We start from the raw sequence: 17,250 nt of genomic DNA on the forward strand, positions 1-17,250 counted from the left end.
CATGAATAAGACTGCAGGGCAACAACATGGCATTCTCCAAAGCAAAGCAGTATTCATTGTCTCTTCTTCTAAATTCTGTTTCATTGAAGTTTATGACTTGCTCTTGTTTTCAGCTGATTAAATATATTCTTGGAAATCTGAGAGATTATATTGACAAACAGCCCTGTATGCAGGCTAAGTGGCAAGATCGCGAAGAGAATGAGCTGACATGAGATGACAAATAAAAAAATTAAGTGCACCACTGTGTGCAACTCTTAGCCACCACTTGCCACTGGGTGTGTGTCTGTGTGCCTGAAAATAGGGCTACATTTGCTTTGGCTAAGGTGTTCTTTGTGATTTATGGCCACATTCTTCACAAGTACACAAATTAACAGGGAAGATGAAAGTCCGTTGGCAGGAGATTTGTAGAGCTGCTGATTCTCAATGTTAAGTCCATTGGGAAGTACATCATGGAAGCCATAAATTTAAAGTAACCATAAAAGAGGAAAGCAGCTGGAATAATAGACTGTTTCAAAATGACCACATTACAGATTTGACTGTGCAGGAAATAAAATGCAGTGGCTCTTCAGATCTTTTCTGGGGATTCAACTCAGATATGCCTACTGACATTTGCAGACATTCCTTCAAAGTGATGTGGGAACCGAATCAGAATGTTAAATATTATCACTCCTTAAACAGGAAGTGTAGTTAGTAACCCAAACTCAGATTTTTCAGAGTTTCAGATTTTAATTTATTTGGTATGGTGTGTAATGTACAACGTTCAGTAGTTTAACAAGGTTTCCAGCACTGCTTCACTGAATTCTCAGCAGTCCCCATAGCCTAGCAGCCCACCACTCAATGCATAAAAAAGAACTGTGTGAATTGACTTACAAGTGAGAGCCCTGAGATAAGAACTCCAATATTTCTTGTTCTAGTTAAGGCTGCAATTCTATAGAGTTACATGGGAGTAAGTCCCAAGTCCCATGTGGCTTACTTCTGTATAGGCTTGCTTATAAAAGAACTACATTGTTAATATTCTGACTGCTTCCTAGTCAGGTAAAGATAAAACCCTGGTCGGTTAAGTCCAGTCAAAGGCAACTATGGAGTTGTGGAGCTCAACTTGCTTTCAGGCCGAGGGAGCTGGCGTTTGTCAACAGACAGCTTTCTGGGTCATGTGGCCAGCATGACCAAACCACTTCTGGCGCAACAGAACACCGTGATGGAAACCAGAGGGCACAGAAATGCCGTTTACCTTCCCGCCACAGCAGTATCTACTTATCTACTTGCACTGGTGTGCTTTCAAACTGCTAGGTTGGCAGGAGCTGGGACAGAGCAATGGGAGTTCACTCTGTCATGGGGATTCAGATTGCTGACGTTATGATCAGCAAGCCCAAGAGGCTCAGTGGTTTAGACCACAGCACCACCTGCGTCCCACTGGGATCCTACTGAACTGGGATGTTATACAGTGTCACACATGCATTACTATACTTTCATGTTGATTATTGTACTGAAGTGCACTGTACAGGGAGCTACTGTTGAAGAGTGTCTAGAGTTACAGTTAGTGCAGCCTATCTGCTGGTTGAGAGCTCACAAAGACCAGTTCATTAGAATTTGCACTGGTTTACTATGCTTTCCTGTGCGTATTTTAAGGTGTTAGTTATATCAGCTGCAAAACTTTACAACAGGAGCAATAAAGCTGCTAGTACATTTGCAAAGCTAAGCGGAGTCCGGCATCGTTTCAAATTGGATGGGGGACCTTCATGTTGAGATTCCTGCATTGCCGGGGGTTGGACTTTGGGGTCCCTTTCAATTCTACAAGCCTTTGATTCTGATTGTCTAGTGTTTCTCCAGGAATGCCTTCACCAATATAAGCTCCACCATTTATTAAGACCTATAGAGAGGGTGGGCCTGTGAAAATGAAACAAATATTACAAAGACCCCAAAAGTCTGGTAGCATTGCCCTGGGAGCTTATCACCTTGAGTAGTTGCCTGGCAATACAATCAATACAATTTAAAATGAACATCGCAAACAATGTATGTGGAAGTAGTAAATTTATAATTTTTGCATAGTCTATGGCACTATATGTTATTACATTTTGCTGATATTGTTTAGTTTGTTCAAAACTTAAGAATTGATTTATTGCAGTAGATGGATGTGACTTATTTTACTGTCCTTTGCTGATATTATACTAGCTCGTATTACATGTGAAAAAGATTCCTAAGTTTTGTTGATTGCTTTTTTTATTTTGAATTGTTATTGCACGATGACATATTTTTGTTGCATGTTTTGTCATTTATGTGGGTCATTTTTGGGGTGTATGAGGTCTTAGGGGAGGGGTAGTACTTCTGTTGGGGGACCTGTCATGCTCCTTCTGGGGTAGTTTGCCCAAAGTTGCTCCCCACCCTGTACTCAGCTCCTAGAAGCTGTCAGCATGTGAAAGTGGCCACACCCTAGGAATGGCTTCGACTGGCCAGCTAAACCTGGCGAGGGTAGCCAATGGGTCTCAAACTCTCTGTGAATTAGGGACTTCTCCTGCATGCGAAGACAGGCTCTGGCAGATTGGGCGGACGAGACCAACAGTAGGTCTAAAAGTCAAGAACGCAGTTTCTGCACATGTTGTAGACAGAAGTGAGGGGCAGGTGGGGCTTGTCAACCTGAGATGGTTGGATGGCTCCTTGTACACCTCCTTTCGGTAACTCCTGCAGCCAGTCTGATGCCAGACGTATTGCTCTGCTTTCCTTTGGACCACATCAGTGAGGCTGAGAGCAGGGTCTTGTTGTTGGGGCAACCCAGGATCTCCATGCACAATGCCCAGGCTTGTGCCCTGAGGTCACTCTGGTGCTGCTAACCAGCAGACTTCACCCCTCGAGGTATACTCCATTGACAGACAGACAGATGCCAATAGCAACAAGAAAATGTGGGTTTTAGACTACTTTGAGTACAGTAATGTAGAAAGTCAGCATACAAATTAAAAATGGAAAGAAAACCAACTATAACTGTAATGCTGGTTCACTAACGTTAACAGAGAGCAAGTCTGCATAGATGCTATTGTCTTCACTAAGCTGGTGCCCTCTAGATTTTCTGGACCACAGCTCCCATCAGCCCTAGTCCACTGTGCACAAGGTTGGCAAAGGATGCCTTATCCCTTCTGCATCCCTCATAGCCCACAGATAGCCAAGTGAGCTTTTATAACTATTTTGTCCTTACGAAAACACTAGCACATTATTCCTCCTGTATTACTTCATGACAAAAGAATTGACCTGCATTACTCAAAGCACAGGCCATTAAAAGATTACATGCCAGCCACTAGCATCCTACCAGTCAAAAGTGATTTACCATTAATGAATGTGTGCCTTGATGAATACTTCTGTAAGACTCACAGCTGTTGTTTATTAAGTATCATTTATAAAGCATTACATGACAGTAAGCTATAAGGGATCTATATACACATGCTTGTAATACCAAAAGTAATGGTTGATCACTTAAAAACAAGCATTCGTTGTAGCTTTAATTTTCGGTAAGACACTCTGTTTTTAAGCAGCACAAGTGGGTACTTCATGCTGTACCATACATTTAGATATTTATACATTTAGAGAATTTCGGCTTGCCCCTCATCACAAGCAACTTCAAGCCAAGGCGCAATAAATCACTTTTAAAATAGGCTGAAGAACACCCCTTCTGGAACCTTCGAAAAAGACAAAATCTTTAGCTGGTTAAAAGAAGAGCTGTCTACTACACGTGACTTCAATTACATATAAGATTTCAATCCGTCAACTCTGGCTTATTCTGTTCAAGTTTCGTTTAAGGATAAACCTTTAAGAAGTGGGAAGGAGAGACATAAAGATGCATCAACGGTTAGCACCTATATAGCACACTGAACAACAAAACAGGTCACAGTCATGATGAGATGTATCACATTTCCTTTGAAAGTACAGTAATTACTTATAGATGTACATCCGTAAGTACTAATTACCATATGTAGATTATATGCAAATTTGTGCCATCTGCTTTGGTGACACTTTTCCTCTTTTTAAATTATGTTCCTTAGCCAGCTGTGGGGTATCACTGTGTTACATCACCAGTGTCTTAACCCTCAATCCCATTGCCTTCATTCTTTCTACACTTATATCTGCCTTTTTATAAAGGCTGTGATTATGCAATAAGCTCTTTTGCTCAAAGCTATGCCTACAAGAATAGACACCTCCACACTTTCGGTCTTTGTTGCTTGAGTTATATGTTGCCTTGAAGCAGGCTAGAGGTTTCAGGCTTTTAGGTAGGCTGCGGTTGATAGTTCAGTTGTTGCGCAATGAGCTTTTTGTATTGGACCACTTTCAATGTGCCTTTGGTGGTAGATACACATACCTTTCACACATGAAAAGATGAAACTCTAGCTCCGTCCCTGAAAATTCTCCTCAAAAGGAAACTGAATAGGTAGGACCTCACTGAGTAAGTTGACCCTATTTGTTTGTCTTGACCTGTTCCTCTATGTAGCGGTTCACCATTTTCAATAAAGTTTCCGTCTCCACCAGCAACAGATTCTGTCGAAAAAAACAGTCAAATCCCCAAGGTTAAAATTGCATGCTGAATTGGTTTTGACGTGTGTGCATTAGAAACACATATTTCTCACGAATTGAGGCCATCTGGCAAGTGTCACTTATTGTACGGCAATTCTGTCAGGGAGCTGGATTGTTGCAAATTTTATGTAACTGTCCAGGAAAATGTCTGGAAAGAACTTCCATTTTGGTTGTCAAATGCAGCAGCCACCCAGAAACCCACAGAAAACTATTAAGGAATTCTATGTAGGATACACAAGAGTAGCCGCCCAGAGTGGCTGGGGAAACCCAGCCAGATGGGAGGGGTATAAATAAATATTTATTTTTATTAATATTATTATTATTGATTATTGTTATCTGCAAAGGTGAAAACAAGATGGTAGATACATTTGCCCTACAGTTCCTTCAGGCTATTCTGAAATCTTCATTTTAAAAAAAACCCTACACAAATGACATGCAAATGTTTTATTATGTACTTTCTCTCTTCATTGTTTTTGAAAGCTAAGATAATAACCCGTGCGAATATTTTTACCTTATCAGCCACCTGCCTAAATCTATGAAGCCAGCATGGAGCAGAGCAATATGAAAGAAACATTTAGCAGCTAGTTGATAAACATTTAGCAGTTAGTCTCAAATGGGGTTACCTTAGTGCAGACAGAATAGGGGTGAACTTGGTTACAAACAACCACAAAAGCTCATTAATCAAACCCTCTCCTCCCCAGGTTTTTCCCTCCCTTTTTATCCACATCAGACTGAATGGAAGTCAGAGGCGCATCTTCTCCCTGAATGACAGGCCTCTCGTTTCTTTTATTGTTTAATACCAAGGTGCAAGTACAGCACTTTTTGCTCTGGGCCTGAGGTGAATGAAGCCTTTTGTTAGTATTGGAGAGCTTCATCCACATCCCTTCGTCCTCGCTTCTCTTGTTTGTTTCCCCCATGAGACTCTCTCTCTCATTTTATTTTAAGACATCCCTTCCCTCCATGTCCCCTATTCAAATACACACACACACACACACACACACGCGCGACAACTCAGCAAAACCTGTTCCATTTTCAAAATTATGACCAGGCCATCACTTTTTGTGACCAGGCCATTTTGCTGGTATTCTAGGAAGATATTACAACAGCCCAGCCATGGCTGGAAGGATGGTCCTCAGAGGCAATACAATACAACACAAATCCCTTCATTGGCATTACAAGTTAAGACATTTCAGTATCTGGCATCTGGCCTCCTTATTTACTTCTTATCAGCTGTTTCCTTTAAGATTTTTCTAATTATAACTTAAATACAGGATAAAGGATAAAGGAAGTCTTTTATTTGGTTGTTTGTATTGTTGTATGTTATGCTTATGGTAAGTTATGTTCACGTTTAATAAGGGCGGATTTCTTTATTGGGGGGGTTTATGTTATGTTGTAAATAAAATTTCCAATAAAAATTATTTTTTAAAAATAATACAAGTTAAGACATTTCAAATCCGTGGGATAAATTTAAAAGGGACAGGAGTGAGGCTGTTGAGGGTCACAAGACACTTGATTGCTCTGCTTCACTCTGTCGGCAATAGAATATAGATCAGCAACAGCTGGTTTTTATTGTATAACGTATACATATTTGTCTATTCCGAAGTACATTTTTATGTACAGAAGCCTTGTGCATAAAGCAGGCCATACATTTAAATCAACTGGCGCATCCATATCTGGTTGTTCAATAGTCATAGAGTTCTGGTCACAATATCTCAGAAACAAGCAAAACCATACGGTGCTAGTCATATTCAGAAAACACCCATTTATCCAGCTTACTAAAATATAATCCATTGAAACAGAAAAAGATGGGTGGGTGGGGGGAAGGCAGCACAGTTTATCAAAGTAAATAGTTTGTGGTGTTAGTTTGAATGTTGGACTAAGACCTGAGAGACCAAGGTTCAATTCCATGAAACTCACTGGATGACTTTAGGCCAGTCACATCCTCTCAGCTTAGTTTACCTCACAGGATTGTTGTGGGGATTAAATGAGTCCAGGAGGAGACCATGTATGCCACCTTGAGCTCTTTGGAGAAAAAAAGGTAGGATATTAATGCAATAAATGAATGATTACATGCCCTGAAAGTGTCCTGGAAAACTGGGACACCCAGTGTTTTTTAACGTGAGGGAACAGCGGCCATTTTGATCATCGCGATCTCACATGAATTTGCAGTGTGATTCTTCTCCCCGCCCCCCCAAAATGCCTTTTTTGAGGCTGCGATCTTGTGCGGTGCCCTGAATGTGTGTTTTGGGGGGCCATGCTCCTCAAAAGTCCTTTTTTGGGGCAGGGTGGGCGGGTGAAATCATGCGAGATTGGGGTAACCAAAATGGCTGCCATGCTCTTCCAAGAAATGGTAAGACGGTGACTCAGATCTTGGCTTCAAAGTATTTGAGGGTATGAGTATTATATATCTGAAGTTTTACAGAAGAGAGGAATACAAAGTGGACACCCCTAAAATAAAATAGTATCTATATCAGTATTTCAGTTCTAGAATGAACTATGGGTAAATACATAGAAGAATATTGTTGTGGGTGCTCTCCCACAGAGTCAAGGGAGCTAAATTTATCCAGGATGTTTGGGAGACACTCAAAAACCACAAACACAGAAGCTAAGCTGAAAGGTACACTGCAGATCAGGAAAAGTACCACCAAGGCCAACAGGATACTTGCGTGGTTAGCAAGCAGAGGAAAGATATTAGAGGAAGGAAGCCTTCCTTCAGAAAATTGAAGTCTTATCCAGATGAGAAAATAAGTTTATATTTGAGTTTATTTACAAATATGTAATCTGAACAACTGAGCACTCGAAAATAACCCTATCATGAGTTGGGGCTCTGGCGTTTAACAATGAGCAGCCCATTCTGTGACCTTACAGTGGACATCTGAAAGCTATAGCTCTGTAAGGGATGTCCTAACAACTCTGGACACTCTTAACAAACCACAGTTCCCAGATTTATTTTGGGGGGGGGGGGAATTAAAGCATAAATGTGCTTAAATGTATGCTGTGGATATAATGGCTTTAAAGACCATCATATGCATCAGTAATACTCTCTTCCTTGCTTATATGCTATGCTGACGAATTTTAAGATGAATATTCTATTCTATTCTGTTCTGTTCTTTCTCCTATCTGGTAACTACAAAAATTCCATAACTTAAGAAACAGTGCCTGAGCTAGCTTTTCAGTTCCTCCCTACCAATCCCTTTTCCTTTTGTGTTATGCACACACACACACACACTGTAAACCTGAGGGTAGGGATTGCATTATACACTCCATTCACTTTTTGTGGCTGAAGAGTAGGATAAAATCCATCAACATCATTGTCTTGTTAGATCAAACCAATGTTTCCTCTAGTCAGTATTCTATTTTCTGACAGAAGCTAGCCAAATACCAATAAAAGCAGTCTGCAAATGTCCCAGATTTGGGCGGGAGAGAGATTAAAAGTTATTGCTTCTGTCCTGCCTGCCATTCATTCATTTGTTTGTTTGAACCCAAGGCATTAACAGAATATGGGTTGCACCCAAGTGGTTCAGTTCAGATCCCTTTGAGGCATGGCAGCTCTCATCAAACATAAACATTTTCATTTTAATACCAGAAATTAAATGATTAGGACAGCTCAATTAACTTCTATTGTTTGAAACTAGAACATAGGGATAATAACAATAATTTAGCTTATTTGAGGCATGGGCCAGGGCCCATTGCAGACTAACCTGGGATCACCAAATTAATTTCACTTCAGACATTTGCTCGTAGAGATGAGAAGCGCAAGTAAGTGATTTCACCATTATGAATCCCTGTAGTGCTCTTATCTTTGTTAAGCCCCTTTTATTCGCAGCTAGAACTTGAGTGTGACATCCAAAAGTATAGCAATAGAAGTTAAACAAGAAATAATTGATCAAAGGAGCTTTTGGCAAGGATGTTAGAAAGTGGCGTAATCACTCGTTTCCACAGAATCAGATATTAGCATATTCATTTGCGGGCTAGTTTTTAAATCACCACAATAGGTATATATTAAAATAATGGTTAATCTTGCAGGAATACAGTGAAATTGCCCTTAAATACACACTTTGGGAGCAAATTTCCTTTGAGGGCACTACACAGCAATATTTTGACAACTTAATTGATTCACAGATCCACACTGGCGTCAATTCCATTGGCAATTTTTACTTTAATTATTCACAAGGCACCAATTGCCTTAAGACGTTGGTAGTTTAATTCCATGTTTCTATACAATCTTAATTACAGTTTTTAAATAATCACAGAACCCAGACTGGGAAAGAAGTGAGATAGGAATCTTCCCCATACCAAACAAATTTTTCTTTAGATCAGCAGCTGGGAGAGAGACCAGGGTTAGGAAATCTGGTTTGGTATGACTGGAAGTGTGATGGAAAATGAAGAAAGAAGAAAACACGTTACATCATATCAAATACTGGCCATTAGTCTCAGCTAGCAAAGGGGTCATAAAATTTGGCACTGTGCACATGTGTCAGGGGGGGAGAGAGCATAGAGAATTTACTTATGTGTGTGTGTGTAGAAAGGGTTTGAGCTGGAGTGGGGCCACATTCCTTTCTGCAGAACCTTCTGAGGGCCATATATCAATGAAGGGTGAAGCCAGAGGCAAAGTGGGTGGAGAAACAAATGAAAACGGAACCTTGGCACAGTATTTTAGCTCCACCCATTCCTCTGTGTCCACCATCCAGACAAGTAGTAGGCATTGTCAGTACTTAGGTACACAATCTATCTGGGCAAAAACACTCAGGGAGGGTGCAGAGCAGAGCCAGAGAGAGGTATGACCTGGAGAGAAAGATCCAAGGGCCAGGAGGAGAGGTTTAGAGGGCCACTATTGGTCTTTGGGCTTGAGATTCCCCACTATGGGGGTTGAATGTTGATCCCAAAGCCCACTCACCTACCAGCTGCACTGCCCTAATTTCTCCACTCTGTATCCACCCCCTCCTGTCAATCATTATCAAGGGGTGGGGCCAGACTGCTGATTCAAATCTGGCCTTGTCACTAAAACACTTAATGTTGAGAAGGGGGCATTTAAAACACCCCCAACCTGTGTTTGTGATGGTGAGGAAGAAATAGAAAAAGGAACAGGAGTAATACTACTACTACTACTAATAATAATAATAATAATAAATATCCAATTTATTATTAATTTATTATAAATATCCAATTTATTATAAATATTCTATTTATATACCACCCTTTATCCAAAGATCCCAGGGTGTTGTACAGCATTAAAAACACATTACAGTACATCAATGTTATAAACATAATAAAAAGCAAACTGACAGACAACATAATAAAATGCTGTCGTCTACTTACATTTTCCTTTTGGAGCATTTGGCATGGAAGGATTGAAATTTGCAAGATGTAGCACAAGAGTAGACCAGTCCCTAGCTTCGTCTGGAGGACTAAGTGTTAATTTGTGGAACTTCCTGCTGTTGGAGTAGCGGAAAATGGCTAGTGCAAGAGGGGAAAGTGAAGCGCCTCAAGTAGAAGGCTGTAAACTTTCTTAGGGTGCCTAGGGCAGGTGTGGGGAACCTGTGTGGCACTCCAGAAATTGTTGGACTCCCAACTTACATCAGCCTCAGACAGCCTGGTCAGTGGCCAGAGATGATGGGAGCTGGTGTACAACAACATATAGAGCAGGGGTCAGCAAACTTTTTCAGCAGGGGGCTGGTCCACTGTCCCTCAGACATTGTGGGGGGCTGGACTATATTTTGGAGAGAAAAAAATGAACAAATTTCTATGCCCCACAAATAACCCACAGATGCGTTTTAAACAAAATCATTTAATAAAATTTACAAAATTTAAATAAAATATATTTTCTTCAAAATATAGTCCGGCCCCCCACAGGGTCTGAGGGACTGTGGACCGGCCCCCTGCTGAAAAAATTTGCTGACCCCTGATTCCAATTCTTGATTGTCCAGCATGGGAAAGATCGGATTCCCTGAACCTTGACATTTATCCTCCCTCTTCTTACTTGTGTAAGAATGCAAAAATACCTATTTCATCAGAGTTAAAAATCACCATTCAGGAAACAGTTCTACATTTCACGTTAAAACTCACACACTGCACCTGTTTTCCGGATGGGCGGGAGCAATCAGGGTCTCTAAAACACTGCTCTACTAGTAATTACACTGCAAAAAGCTGGTGGCCAGCCTCCCTGTCAGTCCTACAAATGCGCAGCATCTATATGAATGAAAGCGTACAGTCTCCCAGTGGCACTCTTTCAGACCTGGCCTATCTATTACAGGGTAAAGATTTCCCGTCAAGGCTGCAGCACTGCTTGAACTGCTATTATACTATCTACATAAAGTTAGAAAGACATTATGACTAAGAAGTTCACGGTAACTCTTACTGGCACATCCACATAAGAGTGTCTAATGCTGACATGTGTTTATTGCACTTAATAATGTTTACATAATGCTACCTTGAACCCATTATGGCTGTCAAAGATCTGATTCATCTGTTTTTCCTCTGTTGTGTTTATCTGTAGAGACTCTGCAGCCACCAAACCAAGATAAATTGCAGCGAGATGATGAACGAGTCCTGGATAGGGTGGAAGGCTATGAACCTGTTTTATGTACTGCGAGACATGGCAGTACGATCCTATGCATGTAAGTACCACTGAGTTCAATGGGGCTTACTCCTAGGTAAGTAGTTATAGGATTACTGCCTAAATATCAAACTACATTTGCTGGAAGTTGAAAACATCCCTTAGACCCGTGTAGTAGTGTGAATAGCATGCTTTGGAAGGTAGGAAATACAGTCATACCTTGGTTCTCGAACGTAATCCGTTCTGGATGTCTTTCGACTTCCAAAAACGTTAGAAAACCAAGGTGCAGCTTCCGATTGGCTGCAGGAGCTTCCTGCACTCAATTAGGGCGTCAGACGTTCAGGTTCCAAAGAACGTTCAGAAACCGGAACACTTCTGGGTTTTCGGTGTTCGGGAGCCAAAACGTACGAGTACCAAGGCGTTCGAGAATCAAGTTACAACCGTATCCAGATATAGTTGTGCACTATGGTGTTCAAATACAGTTGCAAAACTAGGAAACCTGTCAAAACTAGGGCAATGCTTGCACCTACTGTTCTTTTTTTTTTTTTTTTTGCTTTGCTTTACTATTTAAAAATACAAAATACATAGGAATAATGGTCTGGTGCAGCAACCAGCAGGGACTGGCCCAGTCAAACCTAGGGAGATGGCAAAGCCTGTAATGCAAAGGTGGTCAAAGTTGTGCTTTCTGAAATTGTTAGACTCAAACTCCCATCATCCCTGACTACTAGCAATGCTAGCTGGAGATGATGGGAGAAGTAGTCCATGATATTTTAATTGCACCATGTTGGCGACTCCTGCTTTAATGATTCCTGTAAGAGTTCCAGTCAAGAGATTTTGCTGGGCTAGAACAAATTAGTTCAATCCAATGCAAAAGAAGAAATAGCCAAAGTAACACCATTTTTTTTTAAAAAAAAAGGATGTGGAGGTTCTAGGAAATGATAGAGCTGTTAGCTTATAATTGGTTCTGAGAAAACTGGTGGAACGCACAATTAAAAACTGAATTATCAAGCATATAGAAGAACAATTATTGCTGAAGAATAATCAGCATGGCTTCTGCAGGGATAAGTGCTGTCTACTTAACATTATTTGACAGTGTCAGTAAGCACGAGAGATCCAGCAGACATTGTGACTTTCAATAAGTTTTCAATAGTCTCTCATAAAAGACTCCTGAGTAAGCTTAGCAGTCATGGGATAAGAGGACAGGTCAGTAACTGGTAACTAAAGGAAGCTGAGAGTTCTCCCAACGGATGGATGTGACAAGGGGGGGATTGGCCTTGGTACTTTTAAAGTTGTTCATAAATAACCTAGAGTAGGAGTGAGCAGTGAAGTGGTCAAGCTGTTCAGGGTGGGAAGAAAAAAAATATATTGGGTGGAGCTCCCAAAGGACTTCTGCATTCTGCATTATGGGAATTCAAATAACAAATGCTATTCACTGGTGATTGATCAGAAAGGGATTTGAGTTTGTGACCAGGCTTCATTTGTCCAATCGGAATGAAGGTAAATGTCAACTCAGTATGCAGCGGCTGTGAAAAAGGAAATTTCCATGTTGAGGATAATTAGGAGAGTGACTAAAAACAAAACTGCGAATATCATGCCACTGTACAAATCCATAGGTTGGCCACGCTAGGAATACTGTGTACAATTCTGTTTGCTGCACCTCAGAAAGAACATTGTAGAGCTGGAAAAGATTCAGAAAAAGGCCAACCAAAATGATCATGGGTCTAGGACAGGGGTCAGCAACCCGTGGCTCCGGAGCCGCATGTGGCTCTTTTATACCTTTTACTCCGGGGCGGATACTAGTGAGGGGAGGAGGCGCATTGTGTGCCCCAACACTCCCCACTGTTTTAAATGTCGCAATGGTTTTGCAGCTCCCAGTTTTTTTCCCTTTGGTCCAAGTGGCTCTTTTTGTCTTAAAGGCTGCAGACCCCTGGTCTAGGATAACATCCCTATGAGGAAAGGTTGAAACATTTTGAGTTTTTTAGTTTAGAAAAAAGGCAAGTGAAGGGGAACATGGAAAAAGGTGAAGAAAACATTCATGGTCTAGAGAGAAAGTGAACAGAAATACATGTTCCTCTCATTTTCATACTGGAACCCAGGTCATTCAATGAAACGGAATGCTGGAAGATTTGGGAAGATTTAGAGCACTATGGAATTCACTCTCACAAGATGTAGTGATGTAACCTGCATGGCTACAAATGAGGATTTGACAAATTCATGGACGATAAGGCTCTCTATTAGCCATGATGTCTGTGTAATATCTCCAATATCAGAGTTAGTACACAGGGGAGCCCAAATGAGGAAAGTGCTGTTGAGCTCAGATCCTGCCTGTGGGCTTCTCAGAGGCATCCTTTGATGGGATCCAGCAGACCTTTTCTTATGTGCTTAATACTCTCTGCCCGGAAATCAGAGAATCAAAGTGTTGAAAGGGACCCTGAGGGTCATCTAGTCCAACCCCCTGTGAGGCAGGAATCTCAGCTAAGTCATACACCACAGGTGCTAGCAGTGCTGATGATGCAGAGTTGCAGCAGCTGGTGATAACAGCAGTGAAGAGACTGTGGTGCCCTTGGGGCAGGGCTTTGGGCATTAAGTGCAGGAGTGCAGCCCCCCAAACTCCAGAGTTGGCTTATTACATTTTGATCAGGGCTGGATTAACCATTAAGCAAAATGAGCATGTGCTTAGGGCATCAAGGGAAAGGGGGGCACCACATAAATTTTCCTTTTCCAGATTTACCATGGGCCATATGGTGCAGCTCAACAAAAATAAAATTATTGTTACAAATATACAAAAATAAACATTATTTTCCATCCAACTGTAGGTTTCGTATCAAAAAATGAAATTTTATTTTGCCGTTTATTCTTGTTTATATTTTGAACTAGATATACACGGGCTGCACCCAAATCATTTAAGTGCTTAGGGGTTCTAAATGTCTTAATCCGGCCCTGATTTTGAAGCGAAATAAAATGCATCACCATGGTTGGAGTGACTGAAAAGCCATTGGCTCCAGTCTAAGAATACCTAACCGCACCACTGTGGGGCCGTGGAAAGTGTCTTTTCTAAATCTGGGGCATTTTCGAAATTCCGGCGCAGTAATTAACCAAGCAACCTGCTCTTCAGTTTTCCCAGATCTTATTGCTCAGTGTTTTCTTTTGGAACGATGCATGACTTTTGAAAAGGGGAGTTATAGCATCTGTATTTTTGGGATCCACTGAAATGAAAGGCGGGTTCTGAATAACAAACCTGGAGCTGGCACTGCCTCCTACCTTCCCTTTCCCACCGCCCCAGCCCAGCCCATGTTTCCTTCTTCAACGTGGGCAGGGCAGAAGCCGAAAGAGAGAGAGAGAGACGCCGCTTTGCGTCGCGCGGGCCAGCCTGCGAATGCGTTGCCCAAGCTTTGCAAGGCAGCAGCTTCGAAAGCACCACGGCGGCGGCGGGAGAGGCAAATCGGGAGCTGAGAGCGCGCGCCGGTGGGCGTGGCGGAGCGGCACGTGGACCGGCGCGGGCAGCGGCGCGGGGATACCGGGCGCTGCTATTCCTCCGGGTCGGGAAGAAGCGCCGAGCGCTGCTTTGACAGGAGGCGATCGCCGAGGCGCCCGGCAGCAGAAGCGCGCGCGCGCACACAGATACAAACACACACACACACCTCGCCAAGGTAAAGGCCGTGCTCATGCCGTCTCCATTGTAGTCGCGTGTGCTTCTACCTCTCCATCCCTCTGCATGGCATACTAGTATGCACGGGTAAGCAAGGCGCTGGGCGAAGCAGCCGAGAAGCCGGCGGACGGGGCTGCTCCTGCCATCAGGTGCATCATCCTTCGCGCTCAAGCCCCAAATCCCGGCTCCCCAGGACTTTTCTCCTGCAAATCGCACATCCTTCAGGGGAGACGCGCTGTACGGGCAATGCGCGCAGTCGGCGGGGTCCCCATACGGCTGCTTTTGCCGCGGCCGCCGTTTCGGCTTTAAAGCATCCCCCCCCCTTTTGTTGGTTTGTTTGCTTGTTTGCTTTCCAGTCTCTTCTGCAGCCGAGCGTGCCGCGGGGGGGGGGGCAGCGGAGGGGTGCGATCTTGCAAGCCACCCAACTCATGCGAAAAGTCACTCCGAGGAGTTGGCCGACTTTAGCCACGGGGCTGGAGTTGCGCTTTGGAGAGATGGGGGGGGGGGGATCTGCTGGCATTGCTTTTGTGAGGAGCTGTGGCTTGCAAGGGCGAGCGGCTTTGCTTTTGCAAGCCTGGCGTGGTAGGGCCGGTTCGTAGCGCTGCTGCTGCTGCTGCTGCTGCTGCTTTTCCCCGGGGCAAAGGAGCCTCGCTCTTTCCCCGCCCCCTTTCTGTGCCAGCAGCGCAGGGGTCTAGCTAGAATAAAGTTTGCATCGGGTTCAGGTGGCAGTGCCCTGCCAGGCTCCGGCGACTTTTAGACAGCAGGGAGGTTGTGCATCTGGTTTCGGAATGAATCTCGATAACCTTTCAAAGTGTTTAAATGATGTTGCATGTTTCGAAAGTGGAGAGGTGCTGCAGGAGCGAGTTCATTCGCGCGTAAAAGTCTTTCCAAGCTTCTAGTCCTCGTGCTTTTTGGTAGCGGTTAGTGCGTTTAAAATTTGGGACGAGTTCAGAAGCGGTGCTGTTTAGAAGTTTGGCTGTTGGCTCAAGAGCAGGTGGCTCCTTTTCACCATGACAGCAGATTGCTGCTGTTATTTTTATTATTATATCTCTCCCTAAATAACGATGACGATGATCCAATTTTGCATCGGTGCATCTCTTTGTGCGCGCCCCAAATGTGGGTTTGCAAATGACCAGGGGTGCTTAATGGGCAGTGAAAGCAGCCGGAATCCATCAAAATGATAAAAGAGTTAACCCGAGAGGGAAGGGTCACGGGCTGAGAAGAACTGTGGCGAGTGGCATTTTTAGCTGCCATCAGCAAAACCAGTTTTGTGTGCATGTGAGCTCACTTTTGGCAGCTTACGGGGGGAAAGTTGCAATTTCTGCTTAAGGGCGAGGGGGAGTAGAGGTAATAAAAATGCAACCGGATGAAGCTATTGCCCTGCCTTGTGTGCACTGGAGCTCAAACTATATGCTGTGCTGGTGGAAGCGGTAGTGTGATCGATTTTTTTTATTTTTTATATTTTTTTTGCAGTAGAGCTACATCCGAGAAAGGGCTAAAAGGAGATTTGGAGACTTTAGCTCTTTTGCTGGGTTTTAGATAATCTTGTGTGACAAATGTCTCTGTTTCCCCCAGTGCCTGTGCTATGCTTCTGAGCATCAGGACTGAAGTGAAAAGCGTGGCCCCTGCAGTTAAGAAGTATCCGAGAGGAAGTTTTTAAATGAAGCTTTAAACAGGATTAAATGGCTTGTGTAAGTGCTGAATGCTGCTAAAGTGCCTGGGAAGCCATAAAATAGCCAGCCAAAAACAAAGTAAAAATAATTGTTAACAAGAAAGCGAAAGCTTTGCAAGGACTTAGGTAATGAACACATAACAATTGATGATACGATGCAGTAATTATTTTCGTATTTACACCATTAACGATTGTAATTTAACGTTAATGCCTTGGTATTTTATTCCTTCTCATTTGCAGACAAAAGCACATCTGAGACATCATCAGGGAGTAATTTGATATTCTAAAGTCATGAATAGAAAACACTAAACTATGCTCAGAAGTCTGACAACATAAAGCGGGAAACAAAATAACCTCATTTGCTCTTTATTATCTGTCTTTTATAATTCTGTTTACTATCGTTTGCATAAATGAATAGCTAAATTGTATGCTAACCCCATTTCTGTGGATAAAAGAATCCTTGATGCACACAGATTTGTTGGAGAACTAATAGGCTCTTCCTTGGAAAGTCAAGCAAAAAGCCCCAGTTTTAGATTAGGTTGAACGTTTTATGGAATGAAATTCAGCCAGAATGCAAATTTGATCTACCCTGCAGCAGCTATGTGTCCAATTTTGATCAGCTTCTGATTGAAATTAAATCAGGAACTTCACATCCTTCTGGCCTTTATCTGTTCACTTTGCAAAAGGAAAATGGAGTTTTATTGCCAAAGCTTGTATTTAACATCATTATCTACCTTTTGGATATTGGTCTTGAATGTGTTGCTTTAGATAATGGTTTTTGTGTGTGTGAGGGTGAGAGGGATGAAATACTACTGTTTT

The 17,250-nt window shown here is 42.5% G+C and overlaps 1 protein-coding gene and 1 long non-coding RNA gene across 22 annotated transcripts in view; one reads left to right on the plus strand and one right to left on the minus strand.

Annotated features, from left to right (window-relative positions):
• Positions 1–3,345: 3,345 nt before the first annotated feature.
• LOC310828470 lies at positions 3,346–14,944 on the minus strand. 13 transcript variants are annotated; one of them, XR_014556923.1, is made up of 3 exons: positions 14,810–14,944; positions 4,343–4,518; positions 3,346–3,793 (listed from the first exon to the last, which is right to left on the minus strand). It is a non-coding gene; the product is annotated as an uncharacterized lncRNA (long non-coding RNA). The 13 variants fall into 13 exon arrangements; XR_014556924.1 differs by lacking the exon at positions 14,810–14,944 and adding an exon at positions 14,372–14,489; XR_014556925.1 differs by lacking the exon at positions 14,810–14,944 and adding an exon at positions 10,630–11,026.
• The window catches only part of RARB (retinoic acid receptor beta), a 343,315-nt gene continuing 331,351 nt past the window's right edge, over positions 5,287–17,250 (plus strand). For 2 of the 9 annotated variants that reach the window (XM_083705968.1, XM_083705960.1), the window contains exon 1: positions 14,478–14,760. The gene's annotated coding sequence lies outside the window, so the exon portion shown is untranslated. Of the gene's footprint in view, positions 5,393–11,050; positions 11,172–14,477; positions 14,847–15,461; positions 15,528–16,232; positions 16,451–17,250 lie in introns of those variants that run through there. The other 7 variants (XM_083705959.1, XM_083705965.1, XM_083705963.1 and 4 more) reach the window with 6 other exon arrangements.

This window comes from Podarcis gaigeae, assembly GCF_964106915.1.
Source record: "Podarcis gaigeae genome assembly, chromosome: 12".
NCBI classification, from domain to species: Eukaryota; Metazoa; Chordata; class Lepidosauria; order Squamata; family Lacertidae; genus Podarcis; species Podarcis gaigeae.